The sequence below is a fragment of the Ochotona curzoniae genome, unplaced genomic scaffold (assembly GCF_017591425.1).
Source record: "Ochotona curzoniae isolate NIBS_2020 unplaced genomic scaffold, NIBS_Ocur_1.0 contig_1071, whole genome shotgun sequence".
Classification (NCBI taxonomy): Eukaryota; Metazoa; Chordata; class Mammalia; order Lagomorpha; family Ochotonidae; genus Ochotona; species Ochotona curzoniae.
The window spans coordinates 28,517,078-28,543,119 of record NW_024464939.1 but is presented as its reverse complement, the minus strand read 5'-3'; the positions used below and the strand labels follow the sequence as shown (position 1 = coordinate 28,543,119).

General features: G+C 40.3%; 1 non-coding gene and 1 pseudogene across 1 annotated transcript; one reads left to right on the top strand and one right to left on the bottom strand.

The window, feature by feature from the left end:
* The first annotated feature begins 410 nt into the window (after positions 1-410).
* Positions 411-26,042, top strand: part of LOC121164892 — a 227,064-nt pseudogene continuing 201,432 nt past the window's right edge.
* On the bottom strand, positions 5,837-5,943 carry LOC121166764. Its single transcript, XR_005885475.1, has one exon. It is a non-coding gene; the product is annotated as a U6 spliceosomal RNA (small nuclear RNA).

The following is a 26,042-nucleotide window of genomic DNA, read 5'->3' as shown; positions in this document are numbered from 1 at the left end:
GTTCACCTTGTTGCAATAGTAGGGGTCCAGGCAGGGAGAAGGTCCCAGACAAGGCGCGTCGGGCGCAGCTGCGGGCTGGGCTGGAGGTGGATAAAATCTTACGTCCATTTCACTCTTACATCAAGTAACTCCTTTTCTTCTCCTTTTTGAAAAAAAAAAAGTGTTCAGCAAAACAAGCTTAGACGGAACAGAGAGAGGTGTCTGGGCTCAGGAGTAAAAGAAACACCTTCCTTCCCTCACATCCGTTTGTGGTTTGTTTAAGAAGAAGAGGAGAAAAAGAAAAAAAAAAAAAAAAAGAGGGGGGAAAAAGCGCTCAACTCTCCCCCAAGCCGCGGCGCGCACCCGTCGGCGCCGAGCGCGCATCCTGCTCCGCCGCCTCCCGGCCCCGCCGCTGCCGGGCAGGTAACTTCATGCGCTCATGGTCCCCCGCCCCCCATCCCCGCCTCCCGCGCCCCGTGCCGCCTGGTCCACGCGCGCGGGCTCTAGGTACTGGGCGTTTTATTGGAGACTCTGAGTTGTTCTGCTTTGAGTTTATTTTCTCCACCTTGGAGGCCCGGGATTGGAGACGGGGTGAGGGGTGGGGTGGTGGTGGTGGCGGGGGGAGAACTCAAGAGAGGGACAGGGCAGGAGTGGGGGACGAGCGCCCCAGGTCGGGCGGGGTGGGGTGCGCGCGGGACGCGGGCTGCTGGCGGCCCAATGGCTGCGGCTCGGAGTCGGGGCTGGAGGAGGGAAGAGTGGAGGAGGAGGAGGCGGCGGCTGGAGGTGGAGAGCTCGACCCGGCCCGGGCAGGGGCGGCGGGACTCCGGGGAGCCTGCCCGGTGCGGGAGCCTCGCTCCTCCGGGCCGGTGCGATGCACACAAAGGGGCTTTGCGAGCCGGAGCCCGGGGCTGCCTGCGGGCGCGGCGGGGAGGGCGCAGCGAGAGGGCGCTGTTGGCACAGCCCGCCGCCCCGCCCCCGGGCCCGGCCAGCCCCACCCCGCCCTCCACCCCCTCCGCCGCCGACTCCACCTCTTTTTCTCCGTGCCCCTCTACACCCCCTACCCAGTGGCTGGTATCCCAGTCCCCGTCCCTGCGTCCCACCCCATATTCCGGGCCCCGTGGTGGAGGCGCTTTCTCTGCGCAGCACCGCTCCTGGGGATGGGCAGAGAACCCGCAGGGAGCGCGACATCTGTGTGCGCTGTGAGTGGGCAACCAGCTCTCCGAGGACCGCAGGTGATGGCAGGGTGAGGAGTTCTCCCAACCTGCTGGATGGCCTGTGGGATTCGCCCCGCTTCCGTTGCTCTTTCCCTCTTGCACCACGCACCTCTGTGCGATGGATTGGTGTCCCACTGGAGGGTTGGAGAAGGCCAGCTGAGGCAGGACTGCTCTGGGGACTCAAAAAAGACCACAGAAGTGATTTGCGGGATTACGAAGGACACATTTAGCAGCACATGCCCAGATGAGCAAGCAAGGGTGTGTGGGTTTCTCCTCTGTCCATCTAGTCTCCCTGTGGCACTCTTGGCTGTCGGTCCACGAAAGACCCGGAGTCCACCTTCCCATTTTTCTGGTAGGTAAATGAGAGGAGGATCCAGCCTGCCAAATCTTCCCATTGTAGCTTTCCAACTTGGCCTTTTGCAACTTCGGGTCTCCGGATGGCTGGGATAGTTTGTCTTCTCTTGGCTGCTATCTGACACTTATCCCGTGCACCGGTGTCCTCGGTGGAAAAGACCAAATAGAGGCGAAGGATAATTGCTTTACGTGGAGAGAGTGGCCCCGTGCCGCAGGACCCAAGAGTGCAGAAGGTTCTAGAATGGAAACTGCAAGTTCTTGGCCTGTCCTGCTTGTCCTGGGAGCCAGAGAGTATCCTACACTAACACAAGTGGGTTGCAAGTTAACTCTGTGCAACTTGACCAAAGCTTTGTCTCTTCGCCTTCTGCAGTGGACAGTGCTGACAAATACAAGCAGACCTTTGGGGCATGGCCGGGGCTGTGAAGTCAGGAAGAGCTGATCAAATTTATATCACTGGACATCTCTACGTGGCAGTCTTTTTCTTTTTTTCCAGAACTCTTTTGTTAAACATTGCTTTTTGTTCTTTACATTCTCTTTCTCATCATTACTTTTTGTTTGTTCCAGTTAATAATTTCCTAAATAGCAAAAATAAGGCTGCGCTTCTTCCACACTGACACAGTGCACTTTGGAAGAGCGATCAGTAAGAAAAAGAATTCCTTTCCATACCCAGAATAAAGTACGAACTAACAGATGTACTCACTCTCATAATAAAAAAATGTTTGTGATAAAAGGTAAATAAAGTTTTGTAACTTTTAATATCCACTTCAAAAATCCAATTGTAAATTCTAAAATGTGGCCATATGTGTTTTCCTTCATAATAATGATTTCAAATATTTGGGTTCAAATTAAACATTATTTTAAAGATTTATTTTTATTTCAAAGTCAGACTTACAGAGAGAAGGAGAGACACAGAAAGATCTTCCTCTACTTGTTCACTCCCCAAGTGGCCACAACAGCTGGAGTTGAGCCAATCTGAGGCCAGGAGCTTCTTCCAGGTCTCCCATGGGGGTGCAGAGTCCCAAAGTCTTAGGCCATCCGTGACTGCCTTCCCAGGCCACAAGCAGGGACCTGAATGGGAAGTGGAGCATACAGAGTACAAACCAACACCCATACAGGATCCTGGCACATGCAAGATGAGGACTTTAGCCACTAGGCTACCGTGCCAGTCCCAAATGTAACTTTTTAAAAGCATAAATGCCGTTAATTCAATGCTTTCTAACAACTTAGGACATCATGTCCAAGCTAGGTTTTTTAGAAACTTTCTAAGCATCATGTTTGATTTCTGCCTGAGGATCCTGTGAATAACAGGAAAGTGAAACAAAGAGGTTCAGGGCTAGACAATGTTTCAACCAACGTGCTGACACCAAGAACATAATCAAGTCTCCCCCTTTGCTCCCCATTATAAATATTCTCTACTGTCTTCCCAGAAAACCCCAGTGTCTGGGACCTGTACATGCCACTGCTCAATGAATGATCTGGTTTCTTCCATGTGATGTATAGGAAATGAAGCCAGTGTGTGCATGGCGTGGTGTAAAGGGGAGCAGAAGCTGTTGGAAACAAACCTGTCGGCCCAATCACTGAGACAAGCAAATAGACTTGGACAGTCATCTCAGTATAACCAAACCAATGCTGTGTGTATATAATGTTCTTCCCAAGGCCTGTCACATATTTCTAGGAAAACTTAGGAAGGGCTGATTAAGTAAACCTCAGAATAAAGTGTAATTTGTGAAATAAATGAATAGAGAGACACTGTATTACTTTTCAATCTCTAAGACATTCAAGTCCATAGAGTGGATGAACTTACTCATTCATTCATTCATTCATTCATTCATTTGTATCATCAACAAAGCAAAACAGGTAGCTGTGCAAAGCTCATGCTCTGCAGAGTGTACCTGTTTGAAATGAGAGTACACAAACAATTTAATACAATTCACACTTTAGATGAGTTTATAGTCTTCTAATCTTCTCCAACTTAAAAAAATGTATTCAGTGTACTTACTTGAATGGTACAACATCAGAGAGAAAGAAAGAGACAAAGATTCTCATTTGCTCCTCCACCCTCCAGGTTGCCCCAACAACCAGAACTGCACCTGGCCAAGGGTCTCCCATGTGGGTGACATGGACCCAAGCACGTGGGAATTCATCAGCTGCCTTCCTAGGCAATTGGCACAAAGTGGAGTTGTACATGAGTAGGTTGGATTTGAATGTGCATTCTGTGTGAGATGAGGGTGACTGAAGTGGCAGTTTAATTTGGAGCACCACCCCTCCTACCCTTCTTCAGGCTTGTCTGATTCATGGAGTCATTTATGTAATTATTTTTTCTTTTAAGATTTAGTTATTTTTATTGGCAAGACAGATTTACAGAGTGAAGGAAAAACAGAAAGATCTTCCATCTGCTGGTTCACTCCCCAAGTAGCCGCAATGGTTGATGCTGTGCCAGTCTGAAGCCAAGAGCCAGAAGGTTCTTCTGGGTCTCCCATGCAGGTGCAGGGTCCCAAGGCTTTGAGTTGTCCTTGACTACTTTCCCAGGCCACAGGCATGGAGTGAGAAGAGAAGTGGAGCAGCTAGGATATATACTGGCGCCCATATGGGATCCCAGCATGTGCAAGGCAAGGACTTTAGCCACTAGGCGACCACACCGGGCCCGATTTATGTAGTTATACCTGGGTTCCATCTTCACAGATTCCATTCATTTTGGATAGTGTCTGATCACAACAATTTTTAATTGGTTTTAATTTTCAGGAAAGATTGAGAGCTACTGGTTCATAAAAGATAAAATGAGCAAAAAGAAAAAATAATATTATGAAATTTTAGTAAATAGGCCAGACTGTCATTTTGTGCTGATGCTAACGAGGGTACAGTGAAGATCATCACACCCAGGATGGCATTGTCCGCTGTGCTCTTTGACAGAAGGAGTTTGACAATACTCACCCCCCCTTTTTTTTCAATATAGGTGCAGATTAGGATTTATTGGGAATTTCACATTTTTTTCTTTAAGTTTTATTGATTGATTGATTTGAAAGGCAGATGTTACAGAGAGATGGGATAATGTCTTCCATCTGCTCATAACTCCCCAAATGGCTGCAATGGCTACAGCCGAGCTTATTCAAAGCTGGGAGCCAGGAATTTGTTTCAAGTCTCCCCCATAGGTGCAGGATTCTAGGGACTTGGGCCATCCCCTACTGCTTTCTCAGGCTATATATAAACAGAGAGATGGATCAAAAGTGAAACAGTCTGGACTGGAACTGGCTTCCGTATATTATGCCAGCTCCACAGGATGAAGGAGTAGCTTGCTGTACCACTGTAGCAAACTCTCCATATTCTAATTAGCAAACGTCGTGTGTCTGTGAATCAAGCCTGTCTGTACCAGCACTAATGCAATAACATGAAGACTCACACGTTGTGAATGCCTGCACTGGTCCTACTTTCTTTATATTGAATATTGTCATCTCATTTAATGTTATGCATTACATTGCAAAACCCAACCATAAGTTACAAACAATTCCTTTTTTTGTTGTCCCCTCAAGAGTGGTCATCTTTAACTATGGTTTCCAAAAACGTTGTGTTTTCAAACTTTCAGCTGTTTTCATTGAACACACTTTGTGTTTAGGGATTCTTTGTATTCTGTGGTTAAGTCCTAAATCTTGCAGTAATTGTCTCCAAGTCACATTCACAGAATGTGTTACTTTGAGGCAAATATCTGCTAGACAGCTAATCCTATCTGTGATTTAGGAGAGTCTCGTAAAGGCCACTCAACAAAAAATGGCACTTCTTGACAAGTTTTTTTTTTTGTTTGTTTGATTTTTGAGTTTTTCTTCCAAAGGTTCAGGCCTTCTCTAGATTGACTATGCTGATGAAATTGAATTTAGAGGAATTTATTTTGAAATACCCAATATTAAAACTAAAATCATGTTACCGAACAAAATTATTATTCAGCAAATCTATCTCTATTTTAACTATAGTTGAAGCCACAATCTTTAACTGAAGATAATCTCATTCATTGGCACTTCTGAGTCACCTTACATCATGAGGCATTTTTATGTATGTGGTTCCAATGAGATTTTGGGGTAAAAAAGCTACTTGTTCATTTAGAAGGTAACTGACACTGAGTTCTACATGTTTTAGAGAATATATATACATATATATATCACATGTACACATGTATGTTATCTCAAAATCATTGATGATATTTATATCTATGAATGTCATTAATAATTTGCATACATACATATATTCACTATATAATATTTATATCGTGTGATTAGTCATTAATGATTAATGATATGTTTATGCACAACTACATACATACAAGTTTACATATCATCCTTGCACAGGGGCCATGCTAATCTTCTCTGTATCACTCCAATTTTAGTATGTGTGCTGCCGAAGCGAGCAGCAGATGTGCATATCATTACCCGTTAGGAATTATCGGTGTGCAGGGTCATTCAATATTTTGTTGAAATAATCTTAATATAAAATAGAATAATACACAATAAATGCAATCATACAATGAGAGAACCTAGAGTGCTGAAGTTTATTTCCTAGGGAAACTAGTGAAAAATGACTGGATTGTAAGTGTTTCAGCCAGAAAATAAAGGATTTTAGAATGATGAGAATAGTTTGAAGGAAATGATACAGGGTGCACAGATACCTCACATGGTACTAAATGACTCATAAAATGCAGCACTTTTTCTTCTTTTTTTACAAATATATTGGGAGGGAGCCATGCTTGCGCATCTCACCACTGAGTGTGGTACAGTACTTTGATCTTCAACAATATACAACATTTGTGGCATAATAACTGTAATAGGACTATTCAGCTATTTTACATGGCAATAATCCAGTCCTCTCTCATCAGGATAAACTGTAAAGACAAATCCTTTCAAAATCAGAATTAGTTCCTTGCAGGGGAGTGAGGCTACAATTATCCTTTAAATAGGAGCAGCTGCATCATGGGACCGGCTGGCGCATAGCAGTGAAGTGTTTTTCCAACGCAATTAACTGGATTTTTTTTTAAAAAAACACAAACTAATAATCTATAAAAGGTCAATTGGAAGGTGAGTAGGTGTGGAATTTCTGAGATGAAAGGAACAATCATTATGCTTACCTGAGTTGATATTCCTGCCTTAGTAAATGCTATTTTGGGGGAAAATGGACAATCAAGGCTCATATTTTTCTGCGAAATGGTGGCCTCAACAGGAACCAGAGTAATACAAAGAAGAGGAGGGTAATTCTGTTTTATGTGTGCACTCTGTATCTTATTTTGAGATCTATTCATTGCTATATTTTGTTATTGTTTTTTTCCAAAACAGATGATGAATCAGCAGCAACATTTCAATTTAGACAGGAAAGGTAATACGATGAGGCTTCAAAGAGCTTGTGGGAAAAGTACACTTTTATTTCCATGTTCTACCGTTTTTAAGCCCATTGAACCTCAGTAGGAAAATATAAAGCATAACTCGCAGTACATACACAAATTAGTAACTATATCCAGAATGAGACAAACTGGGATGGGAGTTTGTTGTTGTTGTTTTAAAACAAAACAAAGTAACAGAGCAAAACCCTTTTACCATAGAGATGACTAAAGCATCAGGAGAGATGATCTGTCTAGAGAGCAATGTCTTCAAACCGTGCACATCAAGTCTTTTTTAAAAAAAAAACTTGCAAATGACACTCCTGAGGAATCGAATGTAAAGCTGGAGCATGAATGATTTAGTCAAAAGTTTAAAGAATCCTCCCTCCCCCATCTGTACGATCTTGACCATACCACCAAAGCAGAGCTGTGAGCTTCCCACAAGCACTGCTTTTAAAATCACTGCAACCAATGAATGACAGTTTGTCATCACATGTGTCCCTACTGACACCCTTTGTGAAATACACCTTCCTTATTAAAATGGAAAGGACAGAGTTTGAACTTATTTAATCATCTTAAAGAGATTCTGTGCTCAAAATTTAAAAGAAAAAATACTTCTTAAGGCACAATTACATAGAGACAGAACGAGAGAAATTCTTCCATCTGCTGGTTCACTCCTCAAATGGCCACACCCTATGCATTGGACAAGGTCAAAGCCAGCAGCCAAGAGCTTATTCCAGGTCTCCTACATAGGTAAAGGGGCCCAAGAACTTGAACCATCCTCTAGTGATTTCCCAGGCACATTAGCAGGGATCTGAATTAGAAAGGGACAAGCTGGAATTGGAACTGGTGCCCTTGCAGGATACTGATGCTGCAGGCAGGAGCTTAATTCACTAAGCCACAGCATCGGCTCCTGTTCTCATAAATTTTGGATAGCATACAGTGAAGTACATTTAGATAATGAGCCAGAGTATCTTGTCATTCTGTGGCTGCAATGGCTGGAACTGAGCCAGTCCGAAGCCAGGAACCAGGAGCCTTTTTTGGGTCTCCCATGTGGGTACAAGGTCCCCAGGCTTTGGATCATCCTCCACCGGTTTCCCAGGCCACTGGGAAGAAGCTGGAAGGGAAGCACAGCTGGATGGGAAACACAGTGGCGAGGACGTGAACTGGTGCCCACATGGGATTCTGGCTCTTGAAGAGGAGGATTAGCAAATTGAGCCATCGTTCCCGGTCCTCTTACAGCTCTTTGAAGCTCAAAAAATGCTTTTTAAAAATAGAAAATTAGCTTTCACCCTAAATATTTTCAAAGACTTTATGAACCAAAAAATAAAAGTAAAATAAAGTAATTGCTGTAATAAGAATTTAAAAATCTGAGTTTATAGGCAAAATATGATATATCACAAGGAATTGCAATAATGAATACATATTTGGACTGTCACTTTTGTGAGAGGTCAGTCTCATGACCAGGATGGTCTTTTAGGATGATTTCACAGCCAAAGGTAGAAGAAAAGGAGTCCTCCTGCCTGACTATAGTGTGTTTCAATGAGTAACCTTCATTTCAGTAATTCACAGTCATGTATTTTTAAGATATCAAGAGACCACCAGCTTCACACTTTGGCAAATAGTTCCTACCAAATTCCCACTCCTCCCACGAAATCTTCTAGAGTTGATTAGGTCAACATGCCTCCTTTCTTCTCCTGCCCCTAGGAAGAGGTACCCACTGTTTCCACTGAAAGTGCACTTACACTTGACCTTTGCATAACATGATTAGCTATTAGTCTACTCATATATTGCTTTAACATTTCTGGCTTGTTTCTAGTGGCTTTTGAGCATGTCTATTTGTATTAATGTGCTGGAAGCTAATTACAAGCTTCAATAGGGAAGAGAGTAAGTCTCAGTGATAGGACTTTCAGTCCCCATTTAGCACTGATTTATTAAAAAAAGTCAAAGTCCTTTTTGCAAGAATACAACTACCATATGTTTACCTGTGCTTCCCCAAAATTCAGTTCACACATTCCTGTCCTAACCTCCAACATCGTGTTATTTGCAGATGAGGCCCTTGTTAGATAATGAGACGTACATGAAGTCATAAGGCTGGGACCCGCCTAAGAGGATTTGAGCCCGGCAAAGAAGACACTAGAGAATCTTGTCTCTCGCTCCGAGGCAAGAAGAGAGTAGGTCATATGACAGACCTAGTTGCAGTTGATTTTTAAATTTCTTTTAAAAACTTTTTATTTATATGCTTATTTGAGAGGCAGGAAAGAGGGAGAGAGAAATCCCAGTTTGCTGTGATACTCCCAAACTCCCCAAATGCCTGCAGTGAGTGGCTTTGGGCAAGTCTAGGTCTCCCAACATAGTCTGACCTAGTCAGGGCTGTTCCCCGCGTTTGAGGGCAGAAACCAGGGGGTGGAAGATCACTGTTGCTTTCTTTCTTTCTTCCTACATCCCCTTGTCATTCTGCTTTTCAAATCAACAAACATTTTACAAAAATAACATTTAAAAAAATAAAAAATAATTTTTGAACCACACTGATTTTTTTATGTTTACAAAACTTACAAATTAATTAAAGAAGAAAGACATGAAGAGAAAAGTGGCACATTCCCATCTGCACATCTCAACTGCCTGCAGTGGTCAGCACTGGTTCAGGACTGAGGCCAGAAGCAGAGAATTCCATCTGAGTCGCCCCGGTGGGCAGCTGGGGCTCAAGTACATCTTTCTAAGTATGTTAGCAGAAAGGTAGGTTGGAAACAGAGGCAGAATTTCACCCAATCACTCCTACATAGAAGGTGGATCTCTCAAGTGGTGGTTTGAGCCATTATGCGACCATAACTGAACTTACTTTTCGATTCCATCCTTTTACATGAACTTTTGATGAAGTCTCACGTGTTAACTGTTGTTGCTGATAATGCTCGTGTTCCTGCCTTTCTATTCTCCCATAGACTGAGTTGCTCATTTATGTTTTTCATGTGATATCTCTAAACATCGGTAATCTCTAGAATAAGAGTTGGCCAGAGAATGAATGGAGAAAGCAGCAGTCAAACTGAGCACAGTTTATATGCAAAGTAAGATTTTAAAGAGAATTAGTACAAGAACAACAAGAAAAGTGGTAGAAAGGCAGTTCTCATAATTGAAACTTAGTTCATTTAACCAATGTGCTTATTTTAATCATGTCTGTAAGGGGTTGGGGTGTCTTGAGTTTGGTAGCTTTGTATTATATTTCAAACACAGTAAAATTTCCAAACATTATTTCTATTATAGTGTAGATTACAAAAGCAATTTTGGGAAATTCTTTCTCTAGATGGGGAAATCAGATACTTGTGTTTTCTTTTTCAATTTTCTGGTTTTTTTTTTCTTTTTTAATTTTCTTTTTTATTTTATGATACAATTCCATAGACTCTGGGATTTCCCTTGCCCCCTCCCCAAACTAGCTCTCCTCCCCCGACTGATTCCCTCCATATTTAAACAATAGTAAAATCCTTCATACGCAGTCCTAAGTCCATCATTCTGCTGTCTACATGTATCCTTGCATTGTGGGTACAGACAATGACAGACAGTCCAGCATCCTATTGTCAATATGTATTTAATGGTTTCATTGGGAGTCCATCTTTGAGACCAGATGTTTCTTTATCTTAGATTTTGTCTACTATCCTTGCAGCAGTTCCGGTAAATGTACAATTTAACATATCGCCAGAAAAATAGGAAATCAAACACACACACACACATATATATATAATCTATATTTGATAATATTTAACTGACCCTGTGTGATATACCTCTCTTTTCAGCCACATACCTCCATACCTTTTAGAAATCCTTTCCTTTGGCATCAATCTTAGTATTTCAAATTATTACAGACATTTGGACAGGACTACAGCCCCTTAATCACAATTCTGAAACTCAATGAGATCTGAAGACCTAAAAACTGCTTCGTCATATGTTAGCAGCAAAACCTAGAACCAGCATTGAATTTGTGCTAGTGAGACAGTTGATAGAATTTACCAGTACTACTAAATGAAGATTCTTTTTTTTTTTTTTTTTTTTTTTTGCTGTATGAGTGTTATGCTTGATTATGGAGTTCTGTCTCAAACTCTTGTTTTGGATGGGTTATTATATGATAATATTTTATAAAATCTTCCAAAACTTAAAAATATTGTGAATTTTAAAACATAAGGATTATCTATAGAATTTGCTTGTTTTAATCTGAACTCATTGTAAATTTTAGTAAAACATTTCATCAAGCAATGATTCATATAAAAAGCTACTGACACCAAATACTAAAATTTGATTTTTGAGAACTGTATGGAGTCATGAACTATTGCTTTAATCACACTAAAAACATTAATTAAAAAATGTCCCCCAAGTCCTCTTTGACTGCTCTTTGAGCAGTCAGTGCTCCCTGTCAATAACCAGTCCCCAGCAACAACTGACCTGTTTGTTCTAACTCCTGTCTTCTCAAAACATCATGTAAAAGTGACCATGAAATAACTGGTCTTTTATGTCAAGTTTCATTCCATCAGTGTAACGTGTCTGAAATTCCCCCAGAGTGTGTCTTTATTAATCCCTCTTTATTATGAGCAGTATTCCATTATGAACATAAAACAGTTTTGTTTATTTAACTAATGGATGAGCAAATGGTTATTTCTGATCATCTCCAAAAATCTGCCTAACAATTAAATAAAAAAATCATTGAAAAAATAAGAATGAATAATACTTTTGTTCTTAATTCTTGTCAGCACTTGGTATTAGCAGACTTTTTACATTTAGCCACTCTGGTTGGTTTGTGGCAATAATTCATTCAACATTAGATATTTCAGTGGATTTATTTTCATATATATTAATTTACGTATCTGTAAGTACTAATGATATTTTCATATTAGCAAATCTTCTTTGAAGAAGAATCTATTAAAATTTTTGGATCCTTAGAATTATGTCATTTTTCCACTTATTACTGCGTTGTTTGCATTCTTTATATGGTCCATTATAAGTCATTTATCAAAATGCAAAATCACAAGATATAAGGTCAATATGCAAATATACTAATTGGACCGTTCTAAACATCACTTATTATAGCATCAAATACATAAGTATAAATTCCACAAAAATCTATACAAGGCATGCGTGCTACATGCTGTGAAACAGTGCTGGGATTAGCTCAGGAATATCAAGATAAATGTAGAGTTACATCCCTTCCATCCTTCTGTTAAAAACAACTTATAAAGTCAATGAAATCTTATCACTATCTTTGTCTTTTTTGTTATAGCAAGCTTGTTTGTTCATTTGTTTTCTAAGAGGCTCACTCTCTAAGAAAAGGAGACAAGATGTACTATAAAGTGACTATTGTTCTAAGAAACGAAATCATATGAAGTACTCCACAAAATGGTGAATTATTCTGCAATAGGGAACTGTCCAAGATGACATAAATTAAGTTTCACTTTTAGAGATAGATAAGACTTACCTGATGTAAAAACATGGCTGGAGGTACTATAGATGCAGTAGTATGACATGATGATAGGAATATGGGCAGCCTAAGACGAGACAGGAAGCAGTTCCCTCTCCAATCTAATTTGGTTGTGAAAGATAGGGTGGGCATCATCCCTGGAAGCACATTAACAAGAAGCTGGAACTTCTGGAGTGGAGCCAGTCCCCAAACCCAAGCACATCAACATGGCAGGAGTAGCCCAAACGGTGTTTTTTCTTTCTTTTATGATTCTGGTTTCTTTTTCTTTTATTAAACTTAAAAAAAAATATGGTATAATTCCATTGGGTCTGTGATTTCCCTACTCCCTCCCCAAATTCCTACTCCCTGATTGGTTTTCCCCATATTATTATAGTAGTATAGTCCTTCATAAATAGTCATATGTCCATCAGTCTGTTATTTAAGTGTTTGCTGACATTACTGGTACAGACAATGCCAGACATTCCAGCATCCTATTGTCAAGATACATCCAACAGTTTCATTGGGAGTCTATCTTTGATTTGGAAGAGGAGATGCATACTGCACTGTATCTTCATATCTGTATATCAGTATCTATTACACCATCACTGTATGTTCCCTTAACTGAGAAGCCGTGAAACTAAGTCAGCAACAGGAATGAAGTTAAAAAAAAAATTACAGCACCATGGAGTTAAACAACATGTTACTGAATAACTGGTGAATAAATGAAGAAATGATGAACTAACACAAAAGCTTATTGGGTAAAATGATGTTACTGTGTGATCTATGAGTCAGCAGATAATTTGGTAAGAGAAAAGAAACCATTTGGAAGAAATGAAAACAAAAACCACAAATATCAAAACCCATGGGTTTCCACAAAAACAGTATGGAAAAGTTATTGATCTTAAAATTTACATGAAGGCTGCTTTATGTTTGTAGAGGTAAGAGGAAAGACCCACACCTGTCACATTATACAAAGATCAGCTCCAAATGGATCAGTGATCTAAATGTGCACCCAGAAACCATCAAACTATTAAAGAAAAACATAGGAAGCACTTTCCAACATAAGTAATGGGGAAAGATTTCTTGGAAGACACCAAAAGCACAGGCAGTCAAAGTCCAAATAAACAAATGGGACTCCATCAAACTAAACAGCTCCTGTATAGCAAAGGAAGCTATTAGCAAACTGAAGAAGCAACCAATAGAATGGAAGAAAATATTTACACACTACAAAAATGACATGCAACTAATATCCAGGATTTACAAAGAGCTTCAGAGACACAGGGATAAGAGAAAATAAAACAACAACAACAAAACCCTGTGAAGATATGGGTGAAGGAAATGAACAGGCATTTTTCAAAAGAACAAATTCAAATGGTTAACAGACACATGAAGAAAAATGCTCAGGCTCCTTGTCGTCAGGGGGAAACAAATGAAGACACACTGAAGTTCCACCTAACTCCATTGAGGATGGCCTATATTCAGAACTGTACTAACAACTGCTGGCTTGGACATGGGGAGAAAGGTACCCTCCTTCACTGCTAGTACAATCACTATGGACATCACATTCCAGACTGCTCGGAGCACCTGCCTAGTAAATCTGCATGTGTCAATTTGATAATAAAAAGTAAGCTCACTAAGAGTGAATAAAATATGTCTTGTGTTTTGCTTGGCCTTTCGTTTGAAGAATACTCCGTATGTGTCCAATCCTGCCACAACAAAACAACTTTTGACATATCCCTGCTTATAGTTGCTCGCTATCCTTCCAATTGGATCTATTGTTACTGATTTTTTTGCAATATACCCTATCTCTTCCTTTTCATCTCATCCATTTTTTTCCCTCAACCCTTAGGAATCTGGTTTCCTGCCCCTGTGTTATTTTTCTATTAAGGCGCTTACAAGACTACCATTGAACTTATAACTATTAACAGTGCTAGGAAATCTTTATTCTTTACATTTCTTGACTTTGTTGCTGCTTGAAAAGTTAGTTGCTCATTAAATTGTGAGACTTTGAGCCAGAGGTTTATGATTTATTTGTCTTGGTGTATAGACAGCAGGGGAACATCCATAGGAGGAGAATAAATCTGATATGTTAGCAGAAAGGAACACGACAAGAAGCAGAAATATGAGAGTTAAGGGAAAATGGAATCATAGACCCCAAAGCGGAGTTATCCATGAAGGAATGGCAGAAATCCTTTCAAATACTACTTTGATCTTGACTCTATGTGAGATACGGTAAGCATAAAGTGCACAAAACTTTCTTATATCCACTCATGTGAGGTCACCAGCTTTCATGGCATCAAGTACAACCCACGTTTAGTTCCTCTCAGGCCTATATCCCACTATATTTGTATGTATTTCTGCAGGCATTCAAACTGAGCTTACACACGTGCAAGTTTGGTAAATAGACCACATATATAAATCGATTCTTTCTGGAATACATGTTCCACTGAATAGTTATGTTTAACACCTTGTTTGATACCTACTCACAGTTTCTCAGCCTTTATCTTGTTCAGTCTCCTTGCATACAACTCCACATTTATACACCCACTTGAGCAGTAAAACTGAAAGATCTGAAGACACCACTGCCCTACTTAAAAATTTCCAATAGTGTTCTAGTATCCAAATTAAATCATTTGCTGTTCTGCAAAAAATCACATGCACTACTTGAAAAAATTTATGGGAATTTAATATATTTTTCAGGCAAGTCTTTATTGCACGACCCCATTTAGAATGCTTGACTCCCATGAAATCAGAGTGAATGGATTTAGGTCCAGACTCTGTTTCCAATTCCAGCTTCCTGATAATATGCACTCTGGGGGCAGATGATGGCTCAAGCTCCTCACACCTAGGTGAGAGACTTGGGTTGAAATCTGGACCCAACTATGGGTATTACAGGCAACCAAAGCAGTGAATAGATCTGTTTCTGTCTCTTTCTTTTAATGTAAATCAAGTAAGGTGCAATGGTTCATTTGCTAAATCATTGTGTTGCATATGCCATATGGACCTGGTTCATATTCTGGCTGCTCCACTTCCCATCCAGCTCCATGCTTGTGGCCTGGAAAAGCAGTATGAGATGGACTAAAGCCTTGGGATCCTGCACCCACATGGGAGACCCAGAACAGGCTCCTGACCTCAATAGCTCAGTCCTGACCGTTATGGCCACTTGGGGACTGATTTAGTGGAAGGAGAATCTTTTTCACTGTCTCTCATTCTCTCTGTAAATCTGCCTTTCCAATAAAAATAAATAAATCTTTAAAAATAAATAAGTAAATAAAAGGTTGCTTTTTTTTTCTTTTGCACAAAACTTACTGAAACCCATGTATAAGTTTTTCATAATGCCTATGAATTCTTTTCTAACTTAAAAGTTGTTATTCTTTACTTATTTGTGTGGCTGAGAGACAAAGACTGACAGAGCCTTAGCTCATTGGTTAGCTCATGTTAAAGTGCCACTAAAGGGCCAGAACTGAATGGGAACCAAAGTGGGTGTTAGAATTGCAATCCAAGTCTTCCACAGTGGTGCCAGGACCCCAGTTACTTCTGCGATCATCATCACCTGTGAAACTCCACACTAGCATGGAAGGCAAAATCAAGTTCTGAAGCCAGAAATACTATCCAGGCACCTCAGTCTGGGATGTGGGTCTTAAACACTATTAAACTTGCCCTCTTCATGAACTTTTTGGCGATCCTTCATATGTATCTTGTTAATAAGCATTTGCACCAATGCCCCTTCTGAGAGCAACATTGTAAGCATGTGGCAACTCCAATTGCCTTCAATTCTCAAATCAAACTACTTCAACAAATCCTCGCTCCTGCCCACACCTCACATGGTCCCTTACACAATGTGCATTCCTTTATTAGCACTTTGTAATTATTTGTTCATACAGTCTTCCAGCCTAGATTACATCTCAATCATCTTTATGCTGGCAAAATCAGGAATAGAAGCAAATACAAAAAACTAGCTTTGACAAGGTAAATATTCTCTTGTTCTGATGTGACCAGCTTCTATTAAGTGTCACTTGGGAATACTGCCATGTATTTTAAGGTGAATACAGTGACTTTAAAAAAGTCTAAGCTACTTCCATAGCAGAGTTTTATCTCTCCCCCAGAGAAAACCAGAATGAGTTTTTTAATAAAATGATTGAAAAGGTACACTGAATCTCCAATTTAATGATTTCAGTTTTTGCGAAAAGGTCTTTCAGAGAGGCTACCGCTTGGCAAAATGTGATAAAGCTCCAACACATTCTTAAAAATGGTAAATTAATTTATAAATTTTCATGCAGTTTAATCTATAATTTTCATATATAGAAACTCATGAAGTTGCTTTCTATTGACTTAGTATCTTTGCATCTGGAGTGTAAGCTGGTATTTAATCTCTTTCTAGAAGCTTCCAAAGGCAATTGGTATGTATCAGTGGATTTTGTCAATTTCTACTGCTTTTGTAAGGATTGTAAACCCACCTGTCCAGATCCTGACTTAGACTTCTAGTCCATTCTCCCATTCTTTGTGTTCTACCACAGCACATCACGTCATATTTCTTTTACCATGCCCAGACGTCTGGCTTCTTTATGTGTGCTCACAGGCAATATCTTGCCCTGCCCTGCCTTCCACTACCTCACGTCTGCATATCCACATTTCTGTTTTCATCTTTTTTTTTTCTTAAAGGTGCATTTATTTTTTGTTAGAAAGGTAGATTTTCAGAGAGAAGGAGAGACAGAGAGAATGATCTTCCATCTGCTGCTTCACTCCCCAAGTAGAGACAATGACTGGAGCTGAACTGATCTGAGGCCAAGAGCCAGAAACCTCCTCAGGGTCTCCCAAGTGGGTGCAGTGTCCCACGGTTTTGGGCTATCCTCTAATGTTTTCCCAGGTCACAAACAAGGAGCTGGATGGGAAGTGGAACAGCCAGGACATGAACCAGGGCTTGTATGAGATCCTGGCACATGCAAGGTGAGGATTTATCCACACCAGGGCCTCTGTTCTCATCTTAATTGTCCTTATCCTCTAGAAGCCTTTGATCTGCCCCCTTCTCATTTCCTGCTGCACCTATTGGTGAGTGTCTGGTTTGCAGGCTGTACAAGCCCTGTGAAGTAATTTGTCCCTCCAAAACAACTACAGGCAGGGCTCAAATTTTAATAAATAGATAGCAAGGTAATTTTTAAGCTGATAATTTTGCTTGGCTCGTAAATGGTATTGTGAATGCCCACATAGCCCTTGCGGAAAACACCTTCCCCACCTCTCTGCTTTAATAGGACTTCCGAGGTTTCCCCTTGTACTACAGTTATCTGTATTTTATTCCATCCCCATTTTCAGCCAGAAAAGGGGACACTGTTACCATATTCAGTTGATTTTTGATGTCAATGCAATTTCATACATACGACAAACCCTCTGTAACTATTTAAACGAATTGATTTCAGATAAATTAAAGCAAATTTATCTTCTCTGCTGACAAAATAATTATAGCAAGTTTATAATCACAGTAAAATGATGCAGAGTGAGGACTTGAACACAGGCAAGTCACCAACTTTAAAGCCCTGAACTCTGTTACCGTAACACTAGATAGCCTATAAATTGCACAGTGATAGGTATCCCTATGAAATTTAGCTTTAGTTGCAAAAACAAACCAAAAAACAAATACAACAACTTCCCTGAAACAATTAAATATCTTACCCTTACATCAGGTAAGAAATTTTTTTATGCTGTGACATTAGTTTCAAGCAGCAGGAATATGTGGAGATACTTTAAAAGTTCATGAAAAAATGGAATTAAAAAGATAATTATATTTTGGTCTGCCAATTTTGAAGTTCATTCACTGCTTCTATAAACTTTGCATGTTGTAAGACATTTTTTTGATGAGTCTTCATAAAAGAAAATTCCTGTGACATTTATTATGACCTTGTTACCTATTGTTACTTATCTTTCAGGATCTACAAATATAGATTTATAGACATATAGATCTGATCACACTTGCTATCTACTGATGAGTGGCCGCAATTGGAAGACTTGGACTACTGAAAACCACTCTGTGCCCAGGAGGTGGATAATGTGTACTTGGCTCCAAGAACGTGGGATTTGGAACAAACCTGACTTTGTGTGCTCAAGCTCTTTGTGTCTTTGGGCTTTGACAAGCAAGAATATGTATGGCAACTTCCAACCATGTTACTTTCAATCTTTGGACTTAAAAATGAAATAAGAAGGGCTAAGAAACATTGATATTATCTGTCTCTATCTAAGTCTTCACTTCTTTTAACTGAAAGGATTTTTTGTTCTTTTTCAGAATATGAGAATGAACTGACTAAAGCAATGTGGTCCCCTGAATGTTTCTGCTACGTTGGGGGTACATCTGAACCTACTTTTCTCTAGTGACTAGGCTGTTTCTTGGGGATAGGAGAAAGTCTCATTCAATGTCTTAGTAAAAGTGTTCTGAACGCTCTGTTATTTTCACTCATTTGTAATGGAGGTGACTTTATTTTGTCAAGTGATATTTCAAGTGCATGTATCATTGCCGACGTTTTCTGGGGAGAATTCTCTTAGTGTGCAGCCTGCTGGTAAGAGTTTCTTAAGCAGTGGGTATTTTATTTTACCAACTAGTGAACAATTTCCTTTATAAAATATTTTGAGAATTTGAGGTTCTGGCAGGGTACAAAGAATACAAATCAGATTAAATAATATACAATGCCAAGTGGTCAGACAGAAAAAGAATTTTACAGAAATGAAAAAAATATTAGCCATATTCGCCACAGCTCCATGATGTTTTGTAGGCTTCTCTCTGGGCTGCCCTGGGTCAAGGCTAGAGGCCATGGGCTCTACACCAGCTCAAGGGACGTTGGCCGTGGCTCTGCTCAAGGCTGATCGAACTCCCCGAATCTGACACACCAAACCATTTCAGCAAACATGCCCATACTTTGCACATAACAATTAAAATTTCATTTATCTGGGCAATAACATGTGAGAGATGTTGACAATTTTTTTCCTTCACGCTCCCCCCATCTTGTTTTTTTAAATGGCACTGTTTATCCAATGCAAGCAACTATTTCTGTGAAGGGAGTAGAAAAACTGCTTCTGTGCTTTGGCTATTGGGTGTATTTTCTATGTGGAGAGGGTGATGGGGGAATTAAGATATCCATATGTAGACAGGTGCTTGAGTCTTTAGTTAAATTGTCTCTTGGGATTCTCACCTCCCATATTGGAGTGGCTGGCTGAAGTCCAACTACTCAGCTTGTTTCTATTCCATTATTCTGATAATATGCACCCTGGGAGGCAGCAGGGATGGTTCAGGACCTTGGTTCCCCACTACCCACGCAGGAGACATGGACTGAGTTTGTATTCCTGGCTTTATCCTGGCCCAGCCCTGGTATTTGTGGAATGAGCAAGCTCTGCTTCTCTCTGTCTCTCTTTCTCTATCTCTTTTTGCCTTTCAGATAAAACAAAGTCCATATAAATAAATCTAAACATGTTTTAAAACCCTCTTTCTGCCCTCTTTCCCACTGTCTTTCAAATAAAAAAAAAAAAGAAACGAGGGCCAGCGTTGTGGCGTGGCAGGTAAATCTGCTTCCTATAACAATGATATGCCATATGGGCAGTGGTTTGTGTCCCAGCTTCTCTGCTTCTGACCCAGTTTCCTGCCAATGGCCTGGAAAAAGCAGTGGAAGATGACCTGAGTATTTGGAACCCTGCCACACATGTGAAACATTTAGATGAAATTCCTGGCTCCTGGCTTCGGCCTGGCTCAGCTGTGGCCATTGCAGCCATTGCAGATGTAAACCAATGGATGGAAGAAATATTTCTCCCTCTCTGTATGTATAGTTCTGAAATGTAAATAAATAATCTATAAAACAAATGGATAATAAATGAACAAATAAAAGCATATATTCTCATAGCTGAATCGTATAATGGCCACTATGATATTGGGGCACGAAAATGGCTTGCAGTATGCATCTCTACTCCCAAATAAAAAGAGCACTCCCACTGAAGGGTTAAATGTACCTCATTAACATAATGCTAGTTTTTCTATCTTTGTCTATACTTACAATGGCATGATACACATAAACAGCAGAATGGTAAACCTGTAACTCTTACTAAAGGACTACACTACTGTGATAATATGGCGGAGGCGGGGAGGAATGGTGGGAAGGACTTGCTTCTAACTTCTACGGGCTGCTTCCAGTTATCCCCACAGCATTTGTTGAAGATCCACACTTTTCCCCATGACTTATTTTCAGTTTTCTTGTCTAGGATTAGTTGGTTATGCCCCATGTGGGCTCACTTCTAGGGTTTTTTTTTTTTTTAATTTTGTTCTGTTGAGCTTTTCTACTTTTGTAGCAATGCCAGATGAATTTGATTACTATTGCACTGTAGTGTGTCTTGAAGTTTGGAAATGTGATTCCTCAGGCTTTATGTTTATTTGTCAAGATAACTTTGGCTATCCCAGGTATCTTGCGTTTTCAGGTGATTATTTAGTATCATCCTTTCTATTTCTGAGAAGGCTGTTGTTGAGATTTGGGTTGGGATCTCATTGACTGCTGTTGTTTGGACTCTAGGCTAGAAAATCAGTATGGAGAGTGCTGAAACAACTGAACATTCATCTGTCGTATGGCCCAGTTATCCTGTACCTTGGTATATATCCAACGGAAGTGAAATCTGCATATGAGAAAGTGACCTGTAAACCTAAATTGACAGCAGCACAATCCACAATAGCAAAGATGTAGATATTAAGCTAGATGCCTGTTGAAAGAAGAATGAATAAAGAAAATGGTACATCTATTCAGTGGAACACAGACATTAAAAATAACTGAATTCTACTACTTGCAACAAATTGTTCCCAGCTAAAACATTATGCACAGTGAAATAAGCCAATCCCAACAAATACCATACGTTCATATACAGAACATATATATATATGAGAAAGTATATACACTCATCCTCTTAGATAAACTGTATATTCAAGACTAGCATACAGAGAAGTAAAAGACACATTGTAATACACATTTCTACTCTTGGAAAAAAGAAGGCCTCTCAGAGAATCAGTTAAATATACCCTGAAAATATGAATCTTCTTTCTTTGCCTATATCTACAATGCCATGATATACTTAAGTAACAGGATGGTGGACTTGTGACTATTGCTGAAGGACTATGCGATGATACTAATACAGGGCATATTACCAGGGTATATTTCTAAAGACCTGTATCAGAAGCAGAGCATCTGTGACTTAAAGAAGCTTCTAGTACAGGATCCAGAGTCACAAATGGCTGCTTACTACTAGGCCAGGCACAGACAAATAGCTACAGTGTGATTTATTTCACATAAAGTTACATGTAATTGTTTCCTGCCTTTGCAATTAAAGTGATTCTGTGAGATCACTTCACTATTCCAAGTCCACAAAGGGGACTCAGCCTTGCCCACTGCCTCAGACTTCCTCAGGCCTCAGCAAGCAGACGATACAGTGGCTGGAGGAACTCATGGCCTGTGCTGTCCAGAGAAGCTTTCACGGCACTAGTGGCCCCAGAGGGCCAACAGGGCTTCAGTTGGGAACTTTAAACCCACTAATGTTCTGGAAGATACTATCTAGATCAGCACAGCTTCCTGAAGATACACAGGCAAACTCACCTGGGCTCAGAGAACTGACCTGTCACCTTCAGGTCTGACTTTATTTCTTCTCTTGCTCTCTCTCTTTCTCTGCCCACTCCTCCCCCTCTCTTCATTCTCCCGGTCTGTCATATTTTTAGCAATGTAAGATTTTAGTAAAAGTTACTATAAATGTTGTGGGGTACTTGAGAAGCCCATTGCATCTATCAGAATTTAATAAATAATTGACATTGAAAAAAAAGCATTTCTTAGTCTCACAACCTACAAAATATATGCCTTCATAAAGCTGGTGTACTGCAAAGAGTAGCAAAATAGGGTTGCAATTGGTGGCACGGGGGGATAAGCTGCCATGTGTTTTCTTCCAGGGGTGTTTTCAGTTCTGGCTTCTGCTAATGTGCAAAACCAGGAAACATGATGATGGGTCAGGCACTTGGGTCCCTGTCTCCTATTAGGGAGACCCAGATTGAATTCCGAAATCCTGGCTTTAGCCTGGCCCAACTATGGCTTTTGTGGAAAGCTGGGGATTGAATCCATCCCTCATGTCAATAAATATGAGGAAAAATAATATTTCATAATCTCTTTAGGTGATAATTAGCAGATGCTCTCTCAATTACAAGGGGAGCAAGCAATATCGTTGAGCATGAAGTTAGTACAAAAATACTAAGCGCTGCATGCTTTCAAAAATAGGTCTATGATGGGAGAATAGCATTACCCGTAAAATCACCAAATTAGGAATCACTTACAGCCAGATTTCAATGTGGCATTTTCATTTTCAATAAAAAGCATGGAATTACATTAAGGTTCATTGTGATTATCCAAAACAATGAAATAAGTATCTTTGCTTTTGCAAGGCAGTGCGTTCGCTGAGCAGCGACTTTCATTTGCCGCTACATTTCCTTGCATCATTACATAATTGTTCCCTGTGTATCAGTTATTCTATGGTTACTGAAGTATGCTGGGCTGGTGAACTCATCCTCCATTTTAGTACAGAGCCACGCTTAGAGTGAAATTCACAAGTATTTTAATGAAGCAATGAGCAGTGCTCCAAGTGGATCCATACAATCACTTGATATTTTCACAAGGGAGCTGGTTAAACATAAAGCGCACTCAGTTAATGTTCAATCTCATAAGTAATCAGGAAGTGCACATTAAATCATCGATGATACATCACTTTTCACCTACACCTACCACACAGTGAATTGTAAATTGCTGCAACTTTTCTAGAAAGCAATTTGGCATAATGTATCAAGAGCTCAACAGAGTTCATGCCCTCTGTCAGGATAATACCACATTTGAGGATCTATTCTAAAGAAATACTCAGAGGTATAAAGGTATCTCTACATCTTCCTAAGGTACTATTTACAATTGCAAAAATGTTAAGAGTTTCGAAGTAGTTCCTGAAAATAGAATTGTTGGTTAAATCGTGTTGCATTTCAAGATTTACATCTGTGAAACCTATAAATGGGCACATACTTGATGAGTACTTAATCCAATGCACAAAGATTAAAGCTGAATTATGTGCTGTGGCTAAAACAAAGAGAAGTAGGGACGGGGAACAAGGAAGAGAAATGTGTAAGAAAAGTTACATATTAAAACAAAGCAGTTGCATAAAATATATAACCCAGACTATCTTCAATGCATGATGGAACTTCTTTCAATGAACAAGAATTCCCTAGAAATTAAAATAGGCAAGAAAAGAAGAAATTGCAGGGCAAATAAGTAAAACAACTTGGTAGCTTTTTCACGGATTCCTGTGAATGGGTTTAATGCATCCCACATATCAGGGACAGTAATTGAATGGCAGGGCTGGAGGTTAAATCAGAGAATCTCGCAGAAAGAGGGTTACTACTACAAAGCTGCATCCATTGTCAGAAGCAAGTAGGAAAACAATCCTGAGAGATGATGGGGATGTGTTTCTGCTTCGTCAAGAATGAAAAAAACCAAGGGGCGGGGAGGGGATGAAAAATTTTTCATGCATTGTGAATAGGTGTAAGCTTTGCTTGGACTTTGCTGGAACTGAAGTCTGAAGTTATATGGCCTGCAAATGTGCTTCCGACCTCACTGGAGAGAAACAGATGAAACAACAAAGGCTGGTAGATTTTTGAAAGCCCAATGCTCTGTTCGTCTCTTCCTCACCCTAGTGCTTAGGCAGGGTTTCCCACTTCAGGGAACGGGGTTTGGTGGACACTCAACACTAAGTGAGTGAGAAGAAAAGAGGTTCATAGGCAGATCAGTTTGGTACCCTTTGCAGCACAGGATTTGTCATTGCCAGCAGAGTGAGCAGACAAGAAGGCAGGAGGCAGTCTTTTTCATTAGAAAGAGAGGAATATGACCCCTGGCTTTCCTGTGAGGTTGTGATTGGCTTTTTCCACTGATTTTGTAGACTCAGGAAGCTGGAGTTCACTATCCAGGGTAAGCATGATTGCACTTGGTCCCCAGCATCAGTAGAGTATTTTGGTTGGGGAACTTTGATCAAGGGAGTAGAGAAGAGAGGTTAGAATTTGACCCTTTGAGGCCTTCTTGCTCTCAGATGTCAAGAAAGCACGTAAGACAGAATTGTAAAATGAAATGCCTCTGGAGACACGATTTCTAAAACCAGCCTTGGGGCAAACATTTGGCATAGGGGTTGACACACTGCTTGGGATGCCCACAGTCCCTGCTGGAATGCCTGGGTTTGAATCCTGATTCTACTCTTAATCCTGGTTTTTTTTGTAGCAGGCTATGGTTCACTTGGGTCACTTCCATTTGCATTTGGCTTGAGCACTGTGAGTATTCTGGAAATTTCAGGAGGGAACCAGAGCTGCAAGATCTCTCTCTTTCACTCTCCGATCCCTGCCTCTCTATATGTATGTATCCCCTTGCCTTTAAAATAAGTGAAATAATAATCCTACCCTAAAGGAATTACCACAGTAATTCCAAGAAGCATCTGTAAATGTGAGAAGCCAAATGGTCTGAGTGAGTCTTACTCAAATGATCTGAATGACTCTTACTCAGAAAAGAAAAACTATAGAATTAGGTCTTTAATCACTTAATATTCTATAATTATCAGACACAAATATGAAACAATGTGTTAAACTTTTTCTTCAAAAGAAGATAACATTAATAATATGACAACAAAAGAGACCAAAAATAATCGAAGATTTTATTTATTTATTTATTTTTTAAAGATTTATTTTTATTATTTTTTTTTTTATTGGAAAGGCGGATATACAGAGAGGAGAGACAGAGAGGAAGATCTTCCGTCCGATGATTCACTCCCCAAGTGAGCGCAATGGCCGATGCTATGCCGATCCGAAGCCAGGAGCCTCTTCCGGGTCTCCCACGCGGGTGCAGGGTCCCAAAGCTTTGGGCCGTCCTCGACTGCTTTCCCGGGCCACAGGCAGGGAGCTGGAAGGGAAGCGGGGCTGCCAGGATAGAACCGGCGCCCATATGGGATCCCGGGTGTGCAAGGCGAGGCCTTTAACCACTTGTGCCACCGCGCCGGGCCCGAAAGATTTTATTTTTAAGAGTAGTTTCTTTGGGAAAAAACATGAGAATGGTTAAGCAATAATTTAGAGACAATTTAAAAAATAATTAGCAAACTGAAAGAGCAATCAGAAAAAATGTGAGAGATTTAAAAATTATTTTGTGTTTTCGCATTTTATTATTTTTTAAGAAATAATTTATTTTTAAATTTAGATAGTTAAAACATATGAATGCCCATGTGGAACATCAATTAAGAGGGTTGAGGAATGGGGAAAATGGATGAAACAACTGTTTCCAATCTCCTTTTTCTTTCTTGTATCTGGGGAAAGTAGGGACATGAGAAGGGGTTATTTCTATCAGCCCAACGGCATCAGTACCTGGTAATGGGGAACGGCCACACGATGTCATCCTTGGTGTGGAGGATGTTCCGAGGATATCACGTAAGAGTTTTGGAAGTTCTGACATGCTGTTGATTTTGTTGCTTCAGTGTTGAGGAAATCATTCCAAGGTCCATTGGTTAGTCTCCACTAGGCCAGATACTTGCTGTCACAGCTTGGCCAGCGGCCTGGCATGGTAGCATAGCTCCTAAAGTCCTCGCCTTGCAAGGACCAGGATTTCAATGGGCGCTAGTTTGTATCTCGTATGCCCCACTTCCC